The 22430-nt window shown below is 42.2% G+C and overlaps 1 pseudogene; it reads right to left on the reverse strand.

Moving 5' to 3' along the window:
• Positions 1 to 1104: 1104 nt before the first annotated feature.
• LOC132487171 (zinc finger protein 354A-like) lies at positions 1105 to 22116 on the reverse strand (annotated as a pseudogene).
• Positions 22117 to 22430: the final 314 nt, after the last annotated feature.

A 22430-nucleotide genomic window follows, 5' to 3' on the forward strand; every position in this document is an offset into this window, starting at 1 on the left:
ATCCCTGCTTGAGTTTGGACTCTCGTTCACCTATCACTTGAATTACCATAGCCCAGATTTCTAGGCATCAGTCTATACAGCTTTAATACATACTAAACACACCCTCTATACATCGTTGCCAGAACAATGTTCCTTACTTAACATTTTTAACTGAATCCATCAATTTCAGGATAAAATCCAAACTTCTTTTCATGGCAAATAGGCCCTTTGTTATCTGGCCTCTGCCTTCTACTCAGACTTTAACATCTGCCATTCTCCTGCTCATTAGTTGTATACTTGAGTTTCCATAAAGGTGTCATGGTATTACTCACCTCTACCTCTCCTATTTGGAATGCTTATCTCCTCCTCTGGAGAGTTCTTATTATTCTTTCAAAACCTGGCTCAGGCATCATTGCCTCTGGAAAGCTTTCTCTGATGTCACCAGGTTTCCTTGGTTACATTCAATCTCTCCTTCATCACGTCCACATCTCTACAACTTTCTTGCACTGCAACATATTGTCACAACCTATCTATCTGCCTGTTAAAACAACCACACTTACATACAGTGACATAATAATTTGCTTTACTCATCTGATAGTCCTCCATCCCCTTTCCTCCATTCATGGCTTCTTGAAGGCCTGTGACTTTTTTCTTAAAATTCCCAGTGTGCAGCATAGTACATGTCCCAAAGCTGGGACTCAAACAACCAACCAACCAAACTACTGAGTTGCTTATAAATTACTCCTTTTGTTTTCTTAAAATTGTTTGACACTAGAGAACACCAAGTAGGAAAAACATACTCTTTATTTCATGAAGTGATTGATGTACCTTCCAATATTTTGGCACATATGCTAGATTCATTAAACTACTTTTGACAGCCCCTTCTGCTGTGAATTTAGAATATATGTTATTAAATATATATGTATAATATATATTAAATATAATTTAATAGCTTTAAACTTGAAAATTGCTTATTTTTCCATTTAATATACTTAAGATGACAGCTCACAGTATATAGCATGTATAATTTCATAATAAATGACTTCAGAGCAAAAAAAAATAATTCTGAGAACAGAATTAAAAATTGTGTAGAAAATTTCCAATTCACAGCAATTACTAGAAGAACAAAGGAAGAGAACAGACTTTTATTTCTACTTTTAAATGAAATCCAGGCACAAAGTTTGACATCAAGTCAGGAAAAGGACAAACCCCAGAAAGTCAGAGGTAGTTTATAATTCATTTTTAACTTTCATTTGGTCCTTTTCTCTAAAAATGTATAATTTCTTTGACCACATCTTTTATATACTATTACAATGTCAGTTATTTTTAAAAAAGTATTAAGTTTACAGTTTAAGAGGAAATCCAGTGCACACTTCCCCTCATCACCCAGATGTTTATAACAATTACATATGATATGCAGCATGCGATGCTGTAGAGAAAACAATTACTTTACAAATGCCCAAAGTCAATGTCTCCAGTCCGGAATTCTTCATTTTAGGTTTATAAAGTGTCTGATAGGACTGAACAATTTCCACTTTTCTCATTATCTATTACATAGGTTTATCCTTGGAATTTATTCTTTGATGACTAAATCATAGAATGGCTTTTCATATCCATTACATTTATTACATCACTTTCATGTATTCTGATGAGCTTTGGTTTCAGAATGTCACACATGCAAACCTACTTTCTAGGGGTTCTCTTCAATATGAATTTTATGATGATTAGTAAGAGATGACCTGTGATTGAAAAGTTTCCCACATGTATTACATTCATAGGGTTTCTCTCCAGTATGAATTCTCTGATGGGCAATACGTGATGAGCTTTGTCTAAAAGTTTTCCCGCATGTATTACATTTGAAGGGTTTCTCTCCTGTATGAATCCTTCGATGTTGAATAAGAGCTGATCTTTGGCCAAAAGATATCCCACATTCTTCACATCGATATGGTTTCTCTCCTGTGTGAATTCTCTGATGATTACTAAGGGATGAGTTACACCTGGATGTTTTCCCACACTCATTACATTTATAGGGTCTTTCTCCAGTATGCATTCTCTGATGTTGAATGAGAGCTCAACTTTGTCTGAAGGCTTTCCCACACACTTTACATTTACATGGTTTCTCTCCAGTATGAATTCTTTCATGAATAGTAAGTGTTGAGTGGGAACTTAAGGCTTTACCACATTCATTACAATTATAAAACTTCTCACCAGTAAGAATTATTCGGTGTCTGTTAAGTCGTGAAATAGAAATGAAACCTTTTCCACATTCATTACATCTATAAGGCTTTTCTCCAGTGTGAATTCTTTCATGTTGAATAAGAGATGCACTCTGACTGAAGGCTCTCCCACATTCACTACATTTAAAAGGTTTCTCTCCTGTGTGTATCCTCTGATGATAACGAAGGGATGAACTAGACTTAAAGGTATTGCCACATTCATTACATAAATAGCACTTCTTTCTGGAATTCATTCTCTGACATCCAGGAAGGGATGCGTTGCAACTAGATGCCTTCCTACCTGGATTATATTTATAGAGGTTTTCTCCAGCATGGATTTTTTGATGTATAAAAAGGCCTGACCTTCTGCTGAAGGATTTACCACCTTCTTTACATCTATAGGATTTCTCCACAGTGTGTGTTCTTAGGTGTTTATAAAGGGATGTACTGAGAGTGAAGGCTTTCCCACATTCTTTACATATATAGGGTTTCTCTCCAGTATGAGTTATTTGATGTTGAATAAGAGCTGAACTTTCGTTAAAGGCTTTCGAACAGTCTTTACATTTAAACAATTTCTCTCCACTATGGTTTATCTCATGTTTATGAAGGGAGGAAGTATTAATGAAGGTTTTCTCACACATACTACATTTATAACGTTTCCCGGCTGTGTTGATTTTTTGTTGATTAAATAAATTGGAATTCTGTTTGAAGCTGTTTCCTTGTATTTCATATTTTGGTGGGGTTTTTTCTCTGCAAACCATCTGTTGCCTAACAAGGACTGACTTTGGGCTGAAGTTTTGGCCAAATTCAGTATTTTTATGTTTTCTTTCTACAGTGAGGATTTTTTTGTGAGGGACTCAAACTATCTGAACACTTTCTTTTTTTTCTGCTTTTTCTCTAATCTGTCTTCATATCTGCAGGGGTTTTCTAATTTGAAGTCCCAGGGTCCATTCCTTTTGGATCTTTTCATTATCAGCTCCTGAAATGAAGAACCTTGTGTTTGAGTTGACTTTGTGGTTTTATAACTGTTCTTCCATCCTGGAAGGGAAAGAAAAAACTGAAGATGTTCCATGTGATACAGCATTTGGCTACTGAGACTAAATGTATAGACTGAATATTGATGGTATTTAAATAAGGTCTTGGTATATGGCCAAAAACAGTAAGAAGAAAAACTTAGGAGATTTAAGCAGTACAGAGAAACAATCAACATGAGTTGAGAACAACAGGGTGGAGAAAAGATTAAACAAACCCATTTAAAGAGGGTGAGTGTAAGAGTGATCAGAAGAATTGGCTAATGGAAAATGGAGAAGAGGGATTCAAAGGGGAGCCATGAATTGGAAAAGGCAGCCTGGGATCAGAGTCCAAAGCCTATGATAGAATCCTAAATTATCTTCATGACATTTTTCTTCTTTGTGTAATCATTCCTAATCTGGAAAGTCTTCATCCCTTTTCCCTCATGCCAAATTCCTTTGTATCCTTCAGATTCAGTTCAAAAGTTAACTCTGAGTCCCTTCTTGACTGTGAGTTTCCATAGAGCATTCCTGTTATTATAGGCACTCACCACAGTGTTAAAAATATATATCTATATATTCTATATATGTAATTATATTTATCTATATCTAAATATTTTCACTTTCCTTTTCTACCCTAATGTTCTCTGCAAGCAGATTAGCATGCCCTATTCACCTACAGATCCTCCTAATGGCATCTGAATTATTCACAAAATGTTTGTTTTGTTAACCTTCCTTAATAACTTATATATACCTAATTTGAACAATGTCAAATAATCTCAATTATTTATATATTAATTTCATACACACACACACACACACACACACACACACACACACAGGATTCAAGACTTGCATGAGAAGTTGCCTTCCAGGACAGTACATTATACAAGCAGTGGGAGGGTTTCAGAGCCAGTTCAAACAGGAAGTAATTACTGAATTAATCTACAGAGGTGCCAACAGGTAGGCATGAAGCCAAAAGTTGCAAGATAAGAAAGCAGCCTTGCTCATTTATCAAGCAGGAGATGCTATGCAAGCAGCACAGAAAAGAGTCAAAGATCAATAAGACAGGAATAAACATAAAATGGTAAAAAGGGCTAACATGATAAGGTGGTAAAAAACAGAATTAAATTCAATAAATTTTAAAGTTGGGTAAGGACACAATTCATTGAATATTAAATTCTGGTGGGGAATAGGTATACATATATTTTGGCATTTTCTCCTGGGCTAGAGTCACCATTTAAAGGGCTCCTTTGCAACTCACTGTATTTTGAGATTCCTATCTGACATTCACTTTCTCACCTGTTTACAGATTCTCTCTGCTTGGTGAACATAATATATTCTGCTTTTCTCTTTTCTTCTACCAGTGTTAACTTCTCAGTTTCCTTCATGGGTAACTTTCTATTTCCACTTTAAAACTGCTTTCCCTAGGGTTTGGGATTTTTTCCCCCATTCTACACACCCTCTCTGACTAATTTTAAATGCACCCATCTTTACTATTTTTTTAAGGCACTGATATTTGCCAAGCCGAGCAAGTGAGAATAACACTCATTTTAAAATACATATATAGATAAGTATCAATAAATCACTCATTAAATTAGGAACCACATCTTCTGGAAGAGACCATAATGTGCATTTTGTGTAATAGCTCTTTTTCACTTAGCCAATCACAAAACCTATCTGCTCTCTAATCTTTACTATTTGTTGTAACAGAAAGAGGAGTTTTTTATTTTCTGTTCAACACCTTTCAATTTCTTTATCCATCTAGGTCTTGCTTAAGTGATCCAAATTTCAATAACATTATTTGGGCACAAGTGTGGGAGGCAGTGGTAAAAATGGAGTACTTTCCCTGTGAACATCAGTCATTGGTTCCAGGTTACTACACGAGCTGGGAAGAAAATAGCAAGATTCCAAAATTTTGGATTGTAGTTTATAAGGCAAAGTTAGAGACCCTGACTTAGGTCTGTATGTAAAGACTGCAGTTTTACAACCAACAACTTTACTAGAGCCCTGAGCACTGGGCTCGGGTACCTAAATGGTACTCTGTTTCTCATGCTTTACTGTTCCACCATAGACTCCTAACTAGTCTCCCCACCTCAAATCTTGCTGTCAATTCAGTCTCCACACTGTAGCCACAGTAATCTTTCTAAAATCCACATCTTACCATGTTGCAAACTTCTGTAAGATCCTCCAAATTATCTTCAATGATTTGTATATAAGTAAGGTCCAGAGTACTTAACATGGTCAACAAGGTGTTTCATGATCTGACCTTCATTCACCTCGGTACTCATCTCCCTCCCCTGGTTTCTTGCCATGTATACTGAACTACATGCAGTTTCTGGAGCACTACATGTTTTTTTCTTATTTTGTTATCTTTGCATATGCTGGAGACATCCTTTCCATTCACAAATATTTATTAACTGCGTACTATGGACCAGGTAATGATCCACAACTGCTGAGCCTGTGCACCTGGAGCCCGTGCTCCGCAACAAGGGAAGCCATCACAATGAGAAGTCCGCGCACCGCAACAAAGAACCCCCGCTTGCTGCAACTAGAGAAAGCCCGTGCGCAGCAATCAAGACCCAACGCAGCCAAAAAAGAAAAAAAAGCTGAAGAACTGAAAAAATCACTTAGGCATTGTAATACTAGAGGGCAAGAAAAGGAAGAAAAGCAGAAGAGTATGGTGGTCCAGAAGCCAAAGGAAGAAAGTACTCCAGTGAGGAGGCAATGATCAACTTTGTTAAACAATTGAAGAATTAAAAACTTAACCCTGATTGTGCCAAGATGGAGACTGTCTGGGATTTAATAACTGCTTTTCATGGACTAGTAAGGAAGAAAGCCCTACTGGAGTGCACAGAAGAAACAATGGGAGGTGAGAACATGGAGACATCAAGTATAGAAATGCTTTTGAAAAGTTCTGTTTAAAGGAGCATAGAGAAACAGGACATGGGGAGTTTTTATTTTTTAATGGAAGTAATTATAGCTACAAGGGTCCATACCAACACTGGGAAACTCACCTCAACTCTACTTCAAGTGCCAATGCCTTAGTCCAGAATGGGACTAATAACTTAAAACAGTCATGTTTCCCAATGAAGGGGACATGAGTCCTGGATTATGGACATCCTAACTGTTCTTTATGGTCTGCTTAAAGTTTTCTGTAGGTCTAAGATGTGTCTCCTGAAGCACAGTTCAACTTTTGCTCTCTCCCAGAATCAAGCCTGGGCCTGAGCTAACTCATGAACAAGGTTATGACTTAGGTCAGAAGTTTAGAGAACAGGTGATTTTGCCAATGACCACCACCCTGACTAGTTCCTGTCATTAGGTCTAGTTTCTCCTCCCTTGGTGCTTATGAAACTCTGTGAGTCTCTCTTCAACCTTCTCTCCCTAGATGATTTCATCCACTCCCACACCTCCTATCTGAATGACTATCCTGACCCTCAAAACACTTTACAGAGGTATTTCCAGCTGCCTGCTAGACTCTTCATGAGTATTTTTCTTCAAATTCAGCTTGTCCAAATCCGAATCCAGTGCATTCCTTTCAAATTCTTTTTGTGTTTCCAAGTTCTGAATTAGATCATAACTTCTTCAGCTCCTGTGCCATGAATTCTTAGTTTCATCTCAGAATCTTCTCTCCCCTGCATTCCAAGTCTAGTCAGTCATCAAATTCCCTTGAATCTCTTCACTAAGATGTCTCTAACAACCATCATTAATACATCCAAGTTCAGGATCTCCTTACTCAATAGTGACTATTGCTATTGACCTTCAATTTGATCCTCTGACCTGTTTCTCACCTTTCTAGTATTACTTCCCACTGAACTTAACCTTCTTACTATATAGAACACCTCTTATTATTTCAAAAAGCACTGACTGCTCCTTATTTAAGTCATTCATCAAATACTTAAAAAGCACCTACAACATGTCAGGCTGTATCTTAGGCCTGTGATCCACAAGACATTCCAGATCTGGTAGTGAAAAGAAACAGTTAACTTCTTTAAGGAGCTCCCAGTTTGGCATTAGAGACAAAAAAGGAGAAGTGTGGTAATTTATACAACAAAAACACAAGACAGAAATGGATGAAAATGTGAGCTTACAACAACATCCAAACTACCCTCAGACAGTAGCAAGTACAAGCTGGGAAGGCGTACTAGTGGTGGCCAGAATTTGGGGGAAGAAACGTCTAAAATGGGATTTTAAAGGATTAGCCATAGATTAGATGGAGGGATAGTGTGAGGGCTAAAGGCAGCATCAAAATCTTTGAACCCAAGCCAACTTTCCAGACCTATATCCTTCCCACCTTATCCTACAGGTGGTCAGATTCAAAATTATTCCTATAAAAATGTCACATGCATTTGCAGTCTCATAAGGTTTTCTAGAGTCAGAGAATTGAGGGAGCTATATACTGAGAATTACACACAACACCACGATGGGGGCAGAACTACACATCTGTAAATGTATTCCAGAATGCCTGTGTTGGTGAAAAAGAGAAATGCTGTTTTAGAAATTCTGTTGTTGGTAATTCTGATTTTTACAGCTTTTTATTATGGAAGATGTTCAGCATGTACAAAAGTAGAGTGAATTGTACAATGAATTGCCAAGCCAGCATCAACAATCACTAATGCTGTTTCATCTATTACCTTATTATGGGTTGAATTGCATCACCCAAAAAAGATATGTTGAAGTCCTAATTTCCAATAACTCAGAATATAACCTTATTTGGTAAGGTTAAGTAACTTTGCAGATTCAATCAAGTTGAGATGAGATGATTAGGGTAGGTTCTAATATGACTGGTGTCTTTATAAAAGGGAAATTTGGACACAGGCAAGCACAGAAAGACCATGTCAAGATACCCCAGGGGAACACCAAGTGACAAGAGAAGCAGAGACTGGAGTGATGCAGCTGCAAGCCAAGGAACAAGGACCACTGGCCACATCCAGAAGGTAGGGAGAGGCAAGGAAGGATTCTACCTGGAGTTTCAGAGGGAGAATCGCCCCACAAAACTGTGAGACAATAAATTTCTGTTGTTTAAAGCCACACAGTTTGTGGCACTTTGTTGGAGCAGGCTGAGAAAATTAATACAACTCCCTTACGTCTCTTTCATTAGCATATGCTAAAGTACGCTAATTCTGTATTATATCATTTCATCAATAATACTTCAGAACACATTTCTCAAAGATAAGAACTCTATTTGTAAACATAACCACATATTTTTATTATAACCACCAAAATCAACATTATTGTTTGAAGTTATTTTTGCCTGTAAGGTATTAATTACATGTTTTTCACCCAATTCCAATGTGGTGGGGGGGGGGGGGGGCGGTTTCCACATCAATAATAAGCAATTCTTGGATACCAACTGGGTGTCCTCAATTCAGCTCAACTCTGACATTATCTACCTGGAGATAGCATCATATCCCACAGGTTAAGGGTTCAGTCCTACAAGACTGCCCCCTGCCTCCCTCAGACACCAGTTACAAACCCAGGTTATCATCTGTACTTCTGACCAACTGGCTATAAATCAGAGGTTCCCACGACCCCCTTCTTAGGTTTGGTTAATTTGCTACAGTGGCTCATGGAACTCAGAGAAACATTCTGCTTACTAGATCACCAGTTAATTATAAGAGGATATAACTTGGGAACAGCCAGATGGAAGAGATGCACAGGTCAATGTATGGGGAAAGGGAGTGGAATTTCTAAGCCCTCTCTAAGTACACCACACTCCCCAGATCTCCACATATTCACCAACCCAGAAGCTTTCTGAATCTGTCCTTTTGGGTTTTTATGGAGGCGCCATTATACAGGCATGATTGATTAAATCACTGGCCACTGGCAACTAATTCAACCTCCAGTCCCCCTCCCCTCCCCGGAGGTCAACTTTCAAACCTCTAATCACATGATTGGTTATGGCAACCAGGCTCCATCTTAAGATAGGGTCCAAAAGAAACCTCATTAACATAACAAAGACACCTTTGTGGCTCTCATCACCTAGGAATTCCCAGGGTTTTAGGAGCTCTCTACCAAATATATATTACTTATTATAAACCATAATATTTATATAAATCACTAAGAACCTTTATTCAAGCTGCTGTGATTTAAAAGCATTTGAGATAATTTTTCTCTGTGACTAAGCCAACAACCTGAAACACAATTAGGGTCATTTGTTTCATTTTGCTTTCAATATTTATGGAACACTTTTTCATTTTTGTTTAATCTTGTTTTTTAATTTATATATATATATTTTTTGCGGTACTTGGGCCTCTCACTGTTTTGGCCTCTCCCGCTGTGGAGCACAGGCTCTGGACACACAGGCTCAGTGGCCACGGCTCACGGCCCAGTCGTTCTGTGGCATGTGGTTATCTTCCCGGACTGGGGCACGAACCCCTGCATTGGCAGGCGGACTCTCAACCACTGCGCCACCAGGGAAGCCCTATAAAACATTTTTATGGTTCCAAAGTCAACATTATAAAAACAAGGTACCTTAAAAAAATTCTACATTCTATCCTTGTTCTCTCAATCCTTTTTCTTTTTCTTCCTTCACCTTATAGGTAACCATTTTTATAGATCTGCTTTTATCCTTTTTTGGGGGGCTTCTCTATTTTTTTTTAATATAAGCAAATATACACTTTGTCTTTTTTGGTATCTCCTCCTTCCTTTGATAAAACTCCTATTCTCACTGTTCTGTTCTGCACTTTCCCCTACTTAGTAATATTATCACCCCACAGTGGAATTTACAGAATTCTTCCTCATTCTTATTTACAGTGAGAATTCCACCATGAGAATGTTCCTCAGATTATTCAACCAGATTCCTTTGATGGACAGTTGGATTAACTCTAACTGTAATACACCAGGACATCATATGGGTACACGATAAAGGTACAGCTTTAAACCCATATCCATATTGCTAATTAGAAACCACAGCATTTATAAAATTCTAGCCCAAACTGGACCCAATGGGCTAACATTATCCAAAGCCACATACAACCAAAATCACCTCTTCTGCCAGCCAAGAAGAGAGCTAGCTGAAGGCCGTAGAACTACTCCTTAGAAGGAGGAAGCTCTTTATGTACTGACATGGAAAGAGTTTCAATATATATCAAGAGAAAGGGGCAGAATAATGTGTGCTGTATAATATAAGTTGAGTGGACAGAGAAAAACAAGAAATATTTGTTTATATTTGCATAGAAGAGCTCTCCAACTACTGCCTCCTTGTCACATCTCACCTTGTCGAATCCCACACATATTCATCTCCTCCTGCTCACTCACCCCTCATGGGCTCCATTCTGGCTTCTGTCCTTACCACTACTCTAAGGCAACCATGACCTTCATGTGACAAAGGCAAGATGCTCTCTTCAGTCCCCACCTAACTTACCTCTCAGCAGCATCTGATAGTGACCCCTCATTTTCCTTCAGATGCTCACTACCTAAGCTACAGTGACCCTGAACTTGCCTCCAAATTCTTCTCATGTTCCACCAGCTTCAACCTCCTTTGTGTGCTCATTTTCCTCTACCTGATCTTTAATCCTTGGAGTTCCGTAGGTTTGAGTGCTAGGCCCCTGATTCTTTTCACTCTGTACCCTTTCCACAGGCCAGCTTCATCTATAAACATACTCTAGGCAAGACTTCTCTACTCTCCATACCTAATTATACAAAACCCAGCTCAAAACAGCAACTTGAGTGTCTCAAAGACAGCTCAACTGAATTTATGATTATTTCCTCCCCCCAACCTGTACAACCTTTTTGTCTCTGTAATTGGCACCAGTTCTGAATCAAAACTTTAAAAGGCATCCTTCACACCTCTCCCTCCGCTAATCAATTACCAAGACTTGTTTATTCTGCCATCTAAATATGTCTCAAGTTCATCTCCTTTTCCCTACCTCTACTGATACCATCCTTTATGAGACTTGACTTCAATGACACTAGATTCCCGAGTTTCCTTCTATAGTACACCTTACCCTTGTCTTCCCTATGGGTTCATTTCTCTCTGCCTAGCCATGAAATGCCAGAGTTCCTCAAGATTGAGTCCTAGGCTCTTTCTTGCTCTTGCTGTACTCTGAATCCACTCCACAGGCTAACTCAAACTCAACCACTGTTTCAATTATCTTTAGTGACAGGGTCTCCCAAATTTACATTTAATGCCCAGGGTATATTATAAGGGGTGGAACTCCAAATCAAACAGGCTATTTGACATCTCCACTTGAATAACTGGGTCAACCAAAGACAATTTAAGTCATCCAAAACCATATTTATACCATCCCCCAAATCGGATCTCCTAGCACCACTATCTCAGTGAATGATATCACTGTCCATCCCAGAACAAACCACAAACCAAGCACGCATCCTTGACAACTCCATCTCCTCTATCTTCCATATCTAAACCATCTCCAAGTCCTGTGGCTTTTATCTGCCAAATATCTCTGCAACTGGTTCCCTTTTTTCTGTCTCCATCACGACTACCTAACCAAGTCATTCATACATTCACTAACTGGAAGCTGACTCTGACCAGACACTAGTTTAGGTACTGGGGGCATGGGAACAAATGAAACAGACAACCCAGCATGAGGGAATTTACAATCCAGAGGAAGAGCTGATAATAAATAAATATGTACTAGTTTGCAGTAATAAGTACTCTGAGAGAAAATGAAGCATGGTGAGGGGATAAAGAATGTGGAGGACAAAGGACCTGTGTCCTGTGGAGGACAAAGAACAAAGGATGAGCTGTGTCTAACTGACAAAGTGCCATCTGAGCAGAAGCCTGTATAGTGTGAGGAAGTGAGTCAAGTGGGCTCCTGGCCATCAGGAAGAATGGTCCAGGAGAGGAAAAAGCAAGTGCAGAGGCCCTGAGGTGGGAGCCTGCTTGGCCTTCCTGATGAACTACAAGGAGGCCAGGGTGATTAGAGTTCTCCAATGAAGGGCAGAGAGGAAGGAGGTGAAGGCGAAGAGGTAGCGGGGGCCAGACCACAAAGGCCTCTGAGGGCCACGCTGGGGGCTTTGGATTGTGTTCTATGTGATAGAAGCCACTAGAGGTTTTAAGCATGCGAGTGAGATGACCTGATCTATCTTTTAAATAGACCATTCTGGCAGCTACAAGGACAGTAGATGTTGGTGGCAGAAGAGGAGCGCAGGGGATGAGAACAAGACTAAATCAAACATAGTAAACAGGGCTACAGAGCATTTGGGCTCAACTTTCACCTTGTAAGAAATTCACTCCTTAAAATCACTGCATGTTATTTCATTAGGCTGCCGCTATAACCCCTACAGCACCTTTCTGCAAATTAGAAAAAGACCCCTACTCTCTGTGCAGATGAAGCCCCAGCAAGTCTCAGTGAGTCGAAGGCAGTCCACAAGCAACCCCTTAGCTGACCACCCTTCCAGGTTCAGTCTGCCCTGAATTCTTCCATAAATATAACAAAGGAAGAGAAAAAGACAAAGGAAGAAAAACACCTTTTCATTGGAGGTAACTGTTTACCTAGATCATCCCTGGATTTTAAATTTTTTGAATAAAAGAATATTTTCATGTTAGGTGTAAATCAAACTCATGAGATGTTCAAGTTGATTTAATCACATCATGCTTAGTTTATATATAGATAACTTATATACATAATATGCCAGAATAGTGATTAGACTTTGGACTCATTTCTTAAGTAAGAGACTCAGATGAGACGTGTACCCTTTGAGCCATTTCCTCCCATCTCTCAACATGAAACATACAGATCCAGGGATGACAGTTTGTTTTCCCTTTTTGTCTTGTTTCTCCTATTTGTGAGGAGTCTTGAAGTGAAAATTATATTTTAAAAACACACTTGGAGGCAATTAGAGGTTCTAGGAGTCCTACCCTGGAAGCATAAGCTCTTCTGTCACCGGTTGTTCAAAGGGTTGGTTTTTGGTTTTGGTCTAGAGTTAATGATCAAGGTACTTCCAAGAACATCCAGGTCCCTCACCTAAGCTCACAGGGAAGTGAGCTCCCCTTGGAAGGGAAACTGTTCCAAGGGCACTTTAGTCCAGGCAAATGGGAGACTCGCCAGGGGTGCAGGAGAGACACAACCACACGCCAGCACACCCAGGACGCCCCATCTCACTGTCTCCTTTGACCAAAGAGAGGAGGTTCATCCCATCAAGAGAAATGCACACACTGCTTGGCTCTGATGGCCTTACTTCCTCCAGACACCCACTCAGAGTTTTCCTTTGGGGACAGTTTCCCAAACCTGAGAAGGACTTGACATCACCACTAGGTGTCTTCAGGGTCTCCCTGGACAGCGTTCGACTCCAGTCATACTTTCTATTCAGTTTAATCCAACTAACATTTCACTCAGGAAGGGGGACTCCTCATGGATCAGAGGCTCCCGAGGCGAATGGAAAGGGAACAATTCTTCCGTCTCTTCCTTTGATCTTCCATGCCATACTCAGTCCACACCTGACGCCCCTCCTAAACTCTCCACTGGTTTCCTGCTGCCTGTGTTCTCTGTTTACTTTGTGGTGGTCTCTAGCAGTTCCCACAAAATTAGAATATTTCTCCCAAGCGACAGTTAAAAGATATAAGGAGAGATAAGTGTGGTTCCCACCTCAAAAGATCTCACATTATACGGGGAAGAATGAGCTCTACTAAAGGTGTGGGCGCTTTAGGGATCGAGACAGCCTGTCCCACAGCCCTTCTGCTGGGCCCGCATTGTGAGGGGTCATCAGTGACTCGTCTGGACCCGACAGCAACCTCAGACAAGTCCTACTACGTCTATGGCAGGTGGCTCCACATTGGTTGCAGGCTGATCCTTGCAGAATATAAACCTGGGCCCGTGGCCAGGGTACTTCAACTCCTCAGAGGCTGTGCCTGGCTCTCAGGTCCCGGCCCCCTCTCCCTGCTCCCGTCTCCACACACCGGCTTCCTTTGTCTGGACTCTCGGACATGCTCTTCCTGTGCCTGAACGCTTCTCACAATGTGGGATCCGGCCCTTCCTCGGGAAGCCTTGCCCACAGCACCCCTCCTGTTCCACGTTCTCACAGCACCTGCGGGTCTTCCCCCGAGGTCCTCACCGGAGGCTGTCATTCCACAGCCCTGTGTGCGATTAGCCTCCACCTCCACTGAGCTCCGCCAGGGCAGGACCTGCATCCTTCTGTCCAAGGTTGCACTGCTGTTTATCACGGGACAGGAAAGCAGTGAGCGAGGCTTAGAACCTGGCTCCCCCAGAGCCCTGGCCTCCCCAAGTCAACAGCTCTCAGTCCTCAACTTCCATGACAGCCGAATCTGCCCGTTTTCTCCTCTGGTGACTTCTTCTCAGGCTCAGCCACAGATTCTTCCTTCTTAACCCACCTCATAAAACTGAGGTTTCCTGGGACTCTGTCCTCTCCTCTGTTCCCTCATCTGCTCAGCTCAAGGCTTCAAATGCCACCTTTGCACTGATGGCTCCCTGACCTCCCTGTTGAGTTCTGACCCTCTTTACCTTCTACAGCTGTCCACTGGTGACCTCTACCCATATTTCACGAACATTTCAAATGAAACCCATCCCACACCGAACCTGTCCTATACCCTTAATAAAGGGACCTCTCCTCTTTCCTGAACTCACTGCACATGCCTTCCTCCAGGTAATGTCTTGCCTACATTATGGAATAATCTCCAGAAGGTTCCCACCTCTAGTTTTTCCTCACTTCAAATCTAGGACCAACAGTGTTTCCAAAGTAACCATTCTTATTTAATTGAAACTGTGTAATAAGGACTCATGAATATATTCTCTGTGAAAATTTTAATAACATTGCATGTAACTAAAGTCCCCTTTCATCAATGCCCATTCTCAGTCCCAATCCAAATGTAACTAGTTACCAGCTTAGGTGTCCCCCGACCTTTCTCTTGGCACTTACATGCACATAATGCATATAGACAAACACCCACGTAATTTTCTTTACACATAAATGGCGATATGTCATAATAATGCACCGTAACTTGCTTTAGTCCTTCACGTAGCTTGGAGCTCTGCCCACACCAGTGCTGCTGCTTTCTGACTGTGGTGCTGTGTGCCAGTGTAGGGACCCACCTCAGCTTCTTTAGCCTTTACTGAAGGACGTTTAAAGTATCTCAGACTCAGACTATTTTTTCTAAAATATCAACAACCATACAACTCTTCTGCTTGAAACTCTTGAATTATTTCCAGTCATCCATGGACAGTTCCCATCCCTAAGAACTGTACCAAAGCACTTCATAGTGTGGCCCCCACCTGGCTCTCTAAGCTCATTTCCTTCCTCATCTCTTTCTTTTCCCATATACCCTGAGCTTCAGTCTGAATGAATTATCTGCAGTTCCTTAAATGCACTCAGTTTGCTGAATGAATGCATGACAATGTAGCCCTCCTCTGAAACAACAGGAAATCACAAGAGAAAAGATCCTGAGAGATTCACTTGTGCAGTAATTATCAGAGAAGAAGAGGAAGCTTGTGACTAGGGGCCTTAGCATCCCTTCTCCAAAACTTCTTCAGGACTGAGAACCTGCAGAAAATTCCCCGACCAACATCTCCGAGTTGCACATGCACTCACTTACCAGACTGCTGCCTGCAGAGATTCCGCACCCACTCACCTAGAGAGGAGCCTCCAGGGCTTTCTCTCTCTACCTTCCAGGGATCTTCTCCTTGCTGCAACAGGGAGATCACCTCGGGTTTGGAAAATGGGGAGTCCTGCTCATAGACCAAAAAGAAGAAAAAAAAGAAAAAGAAAAAAAAGACTTGATTTTGCCTTGACACAAAGAGGTATCTGAGATCTGAGCGGAAAACTCAAAGGATGATACAGAGAACTTCTGTGGGATGCTCCAGTTGTGCCCCCACAATGTGAGGGGTGTGTTAGGGTAAAAGCAAGGGGCAATGTAACATTTAGTTGTATGTTAGTGAAGTATGATAAACATGCAGACTTGATTAACAGGGTGCTAATAGCTTTCTATACAAGAGGGAATATGTATATACTGTTAAATGTATGTTAAATGTACAGATTAAATTAATATTTGTAACAGGTATCTGTGGAAAGGATTATGTACCAAGTAGCTTGTTTAAAATGAGAAAACACTATCTGACTCCCTTTGAAAGATGGCAGCAGTCAGCAAACTATGGGTCATAGGCCAAATCTAGGCCACTGTCTGTTTATGCATGGCCCTTGAGCAAAGAATGGTTGAAAAAAAAAGAAAAGGAATACGTTACAGAGACTATATGTGGCCCACAAAGCTGAAAATCTTTACTCCCTGGCCTTTTACAGAAAAAGTTTGCTGACCCCTGTAAAAGAGAATTGAAAAAAGCCAGTGTTGGGTCAAAGAAAAAGGTTGAGGGATGCTCTCTGTTAAGAGATGAGCAAACACATCATAGTTCAATCATAGTGGGAAAATGTTGCCTGCAGTGAGGGAATTTCTAATGTGCAGCTCTGTAGACTGTCCCATCCATGGGGCAATTCCATACCTGCAAGGGAGAAAAAGGTTTCCAGGTTTATTTATGGAGATCCAGTTTGCACAGTGCTAAGGCAAAACTCAGCTAAAGTTTTTAATGACCCAGGGCTTTTATCCAGGAAATCAGATGCTGAGGTATCCCAATTTCTGAATTCTGTATCTACAGGGGAAATTTCCTTACCCAATGAGACAAGGTTACTATAGTTCTCCAGCATCACATCTTGGTACAAGTTTCTCTGAGAAGGAGCCCGGTTTCTCCACTCATCCCACGTAAAGAACACAGCCACATCTTCAAACGTCACTGACACCTGTAGAGACAAGCATCCCAGCTCACCCAGGACCACCCATCACACAGGGTGAAAAAGGCGGCAGTGGGGAGTAGACGGGCTACCATGAAATGCTTCTATATTATTCTAGGTTCTGAAGGTTCCCGGTCATTTGTTTAATGAACAACTGACCAATGAGAAATAGATACTGAGTAGCAGGAAGTATGAACCAGGCCCTGAGTTAACTGCTACAAGAGATGGGTGGAGGTATTAAGGCCATTAGTGGGAGTGTTAATTAGAATAATCTTCCTGTTGGCAATTTGATAACATACATTAGAAGCTTTAAAATGTGCATACTCTTTAACCCTCCAATTACTATATTTGTTTGATAATGAACACTGAACAAAAATGAACATGCAAGGACATTTATCATGGTGTTAGTAACAGCAAAGAAATGGAAACAACCTCAATAATCACTGAGGGAGCTAGTTTAAATAACTGAAGGCACTCTGTGCTCCCTAAAGCTTGAGGACAGTAATAATGGAAATTAAAATAGCTATAATTTATTGAGTGCTTTTTTCAGGCTAAGTACTATTCTTAGAGCTTTATATTAACCTTTAGTGTATATCTTTATTTTATCTTCACAACAACCCTATGAAGAAGGTACTATTATTGTGTCCATTTTACACAAGAGAAAACAAAGAGAAATTTATCCAAGTCACACAGCTGGTATGAAGGAAAAACTCACTCCTCCTGCATGTCTCTGCTACTCTTAATACAACAGTACTTCATTTCTGACACCAGATGTGGGGGGGTTTTCACACACCAAGCAATTGTGGGACACCAGCTGGGTGTCCTACAATTAAACTCAATTCTGACACCTGAAGATAGTGTCAGATTCCCACAAGACTGGCCCTTTTTCAATGTCAATCACAAGTCCAGGTTGTAACCTGTGCTGCTGACTGACTGGCTATAAATTGGAGGTTTCTACAGCCCTCTCCTCAGGTTTGATTAATTTGCCAGAGTGGCTCACAGAACTCAGGAAAACATTTACTTACTAGATTACTGGCTTATTATAAAAGAAGATATAGGAACTGGCAGGTGAAAGAGCGGCACAGGGAAGGGGTGCACAGCTTCCATGCTCTCTCGGGATTCACCATTCTCTCTGACTCTCTACATGTTCACCAACCTGGAAGAACTCTGAACCCTTCTGGGTTTTTATGCAGGTTCATTACATAGGCACGATTGATTAAATCACTGACCATTGGTGACTGATTCAACTTTCATCTCCTAGGGTGGTGACAGATGGATAAGAGGGGTTATTGGGGGGCAGGACTGAAAATTCAAGGTTGGTTCCCCTGGCAATTCGCCCACATCCTTAGGTGGGGTACAACAGTAACCTCATTAACATAAACTCTGGTGTGGATACAAAACACACCCATTGTGCCTTCATTGCTCTGAAGTAATTTCAGGGATAAAAAGCATATATTACTAACCACTTAGGAAATCACAAGGGTTTTGGAAATTATGTGCCAGGAACAGGGACAAAGACCAAATATATATTTCGTATTATAAATCACAATATCACTGGTCAGTGGTAGAGGTAGAATTCCAATCCAAGGAACTGCCTCTCAACGCCTATCTCATAGGGTTAAGTAATAAATGATAATCCATACAATGGAGGTAAAGAGTAGTGATGGTAGCACAACACTGTGAACGTACTTAATGCCAATATACTCAAAAATGGTTAAAGTGGTAAATTTAATCTTATGTATATTTTATCAAAATAAAAAGCTAAAATGATAAAATAAAAATATACATACATACATATGTACACGTGTACATAAATAAATAATAAATAAATAAAGGTACACAGACAATTATTCTGAGGGCTGCATACCAAAGGTATGACCATGATTATCTCAAGATGTTGGGGTAAGAGTGATTTTACTTTTTTATTCTCTGAGATTTTTAACATTAACATGCAGTGCATGTATAATAAGATAATTTATTGGCACATGGCAGGGAATACAAGAAATGATCTTTGCCCTCAAAAGAATTTACAATCCAACTGGCAGACAAGAAAAACGCATGAAACAATTTGAACAAGAAAAGTGTCGCTGGACAGGACCATATACTATTTCCTCGTTCAATCCTCATTTTAGAGATGAGAAACACAAGGTCCAGGGCAGTGAAGACACCAGGTCACATACTTTATCAATGGCAGAGACAAGACGATAACTGAAGTTTTCTTTTAACCCAGCACTTGGTGGGTATATTCTCTCTCTGGTCTTAAACGTCCTGTCACTGAGTTTTACACACAAGTCCACATAGTACTGACGTATCGGCAGCAGGTGAGGTTAGGGAGAAATGTCACATAGGACTCACAAGCAGGGATGGAGAAGATTCTGGGTAAGAGAGCAGCCTGGCTCTGTTGGAATGGAATGGGAAGGGCTTAGAAAAAAATAGCCCAAATATGCAGAAGCAGGTCCTAGCCACAGTCTCAGAAGATCAACCACTACCACATTTCATGGGTCCAAAAGATACACAACATCACATTGCAGAGAACTCTGGTCATTTGGGGGCCAGGCCTGCCCTGTGTTCTGAAAGATGTACCAGAGGAAAGGCTGGATGATAACTAACATGAACTTAGAGGCCAGACATACCTGGGTTTGATTTCAGGTTACCTGACTTCGTTGAGCCTCAGTTTCAAGTGTAAAATGGGGGTAATAACTTCTGCTTCGCTATGAGAGTGAGAACAAAGGTGAAGCCCTCAGGATAGTCCCCAGCAACGTTAACTACTATTGTTAGATGAGGATGAGTAAAGGAAGGATACTGTATAGTCATTTCTATCTACCGACAGTAGATAGATAGACATCATGAACTAGAATAATATCGTTTAGCTACCACAACCACCACATATTGAACATCTACTATGTGCCCGGCCCTGACAAGAACGCTTTCCATGCACTAACTCCCAGGATCCTCTCATCTACCCTTTGAGGTAGGCCCAGTTGTTGTATTCATTTTACAGGTGAAGAAACTGAGGCACAGAGAGGTAAGAAACTGAGGCACAGAGAGGTGGTGTTTTTTGCCCAAGACCCATTAACAGCAACAGAGGAGATGGGCACAAACCTGGCCATCTGGCTCAAAAGCCCCACTGAGGAATCACTGTATACACTGCCTCTCCACTACCAATATCCCATGATATCCCATACACTGCTGCTTCCTGAGGAGTCTTCTCTCTGCTCTTGGAGTCAAGAGACCTCTCCATCTACGTCCCTACCAGCATGGCTATCCTTTCTTCACACAGTGGCTCACCTGGATGGGGTCCCACCCTCATTCTCACAACATAAAGATGAAAATGGCAGGTCAACATCAGTTTTCAAGAGAGTGACAGAAGCAAGGCACATGATCCAGAAAGTTAAGATGGAGAAAAACTAAAAACTATGGACTGGGAAAAGCCTGGCGAAGGTATCATGAGGATTTCTCAGGGGTGGAAAGAAAAAGAAAAGCATTCTGGCCAAGGGTAGGGAGGGGGACATGACTGAGCAAAGGAGACAGGCCAGAAAGGAACTCTGCCAAGTGCGCATGTTTGTTTGTTCTGACCCCAAGTGGTATAAGACATGTGGCATCTTACCTATCAATTCAGTAATCATACAGTGAATTGAGATTAATGATTAAAAGAGTGTGTAATAGAAAAAAAAAGAGAAACACAGGCCATGGATTGGGGGGTTGGAGGCAAGCATTCCCTATGCAATCCACCATCCACCAGGGTGGACCAACTCTTCCAAGGCAGAAGGACATGGGCTCCAAATCCTGGCGAAGACTGTATTGGGGAGAAAACTTCAGTTTAAGGGTAAAATAACAAAAAAAAAGAAACCATCTATCTCTAAGACCTGAGATGGCAATGAACTCACCCGAGACCTTGCTTCCCTCTGTTCAGTAGCCATGTCCTCTTTCTGGGCAGTTTCACCTTAGGATGGGAGAAGTCTCCAGAAGCCAGATCTGAGAGAAGAAAAAGGGAACCAGGAGGAAGCCCCTTCTGCTTTCCACCCCTCAGAATCAGCAGCTCTGAAACCTTTATACCACTTGAAAATGATGCCAAGTGCCCCCAGAGAAGTCAGAAGGAACGAGGGCTAGACAGGACCAGAGAGAAGGGCTGGGTCATCCTGGTCCAGGCCCAGCTCTTTCCCTGGCTCAGAGGAAAAGGTCCTAGGACTCTATCAGCAGTAGCAGCAACTCCCTGAGCCTCACCGCGTGCCAGACACTACCTATCAATACATCATCGAGTCCCACAGCACAGTTGGCACTGTCAGCACCCCATTTTATAGATCAGGAAACTGAGGGCAGAGTGGGAGCAACTTGTCCCAGTCCACACAGCCAGGGAGGGTGGCACCAGGGTTCCAGGCACCGCGGGCTCCAGAGCACCTGCTCTAACCTCCCTGCGTGCATGTGACAACTTTTCTCCACCTCAAGCATTCCCACCCAATTCCTCCCCCTCCTGTCAAGGAAACAATTTCCAGATTTCTAGAGAAAGCTGCTTCGGAAAGGGAAAACATCAGCTCTCCTATGGCGGGGAGGGGCTGCTGTCTTGAGGAAAGGGCCCATTAAACCAAAGACCTGGGTCCAGTCCTGGCTCTGCCACTGGGGGAAGCCGGCGACTCACTTCTCGCGTAAAACAAGCCTGTCACTCGGAAGTGCAGGGGTGATGGTAAGGGGAGGAAATAATTTTCTCACGTTCACTGCCAGCCCGAAACAAATTCAAATGCCGGCAGGCGCTGAGCAGGCAGCGCGCTGGGAACTGGTCGGGAAGAAGCAGGAGGGTGGCTGGGTCCAGCCAATGGGGACCAAGTGCCCGACCTGTCTCGTTCAGGGGCACGTCAGTGGGACGGCTGGGGGCGGCAGGCGAACAGAGTCAGGGGTGCCCGGCTCTCGGCCCGCCGGCGCCCACAAAGACCCGGCTCGCGTCTCTTGGGCCTGTGCCCCATGCCCCGGCGACGCATGCTCCCGAAGCCCGGTCCTCCCTCCCGCATCCTGCCTACCCCCCGCCGCTCACCTCGCCCAGGCATCGGGGGTTCCGCGGGCCGCAGGCTGGAGGCTCCGGAACTGCCACGGCCAGACAGAAACTCCCGCTGGGGACTCCACGCGGTGCCGCCTCGGCGGACCTCTGGCGAGTAATTAGCTCATGCCAACGGCAAACGCCCGACGCCCTACGACCCACGTAGGTCCGGGAGGGACGGGGCAAGGACAGTCGCGAGCCCCTCTGGGAAATGTAGTCCATGCGAGAACAAAAGGTTCTGGGAAATGTAGTTCTTCGAGCTTGTCTGCGAGGAGAGCCCTGGCTGAGCCTGTCACTTGTCCAGACCCCATTCTGGGTTCGTGGTTGAGCTCCTTGGGCTGCTGGCTCCTGGGTTCCTGGTTCTTCCAGGAGGAAACCGACGTTCCTACAGGGCAGTGACTTGTAGCTCTGCATGTGCGTAAATGAGAGCAAGGCAAGTAGACAACCGCCAAGAACAAACCTATTTCCCCGTAAGTCTTTCAACAAGAGTGTATG

This window comes from Mesoplodon densirostris, chromosome 3 (genome assembly GCF_025265405.1).
Source record: "Mesoplodon densirostris isolate mMesDen1 chromosome 3, mMesDen1 primary haplotype, whole genome shotgun sequence".
Lineage (NCBI taxonomy): Eukaryota > Metazoa > Chordata > Mammalia > Artiodactyla > Ziphiidae > Mesoplodon > Mesoplodon densirostris.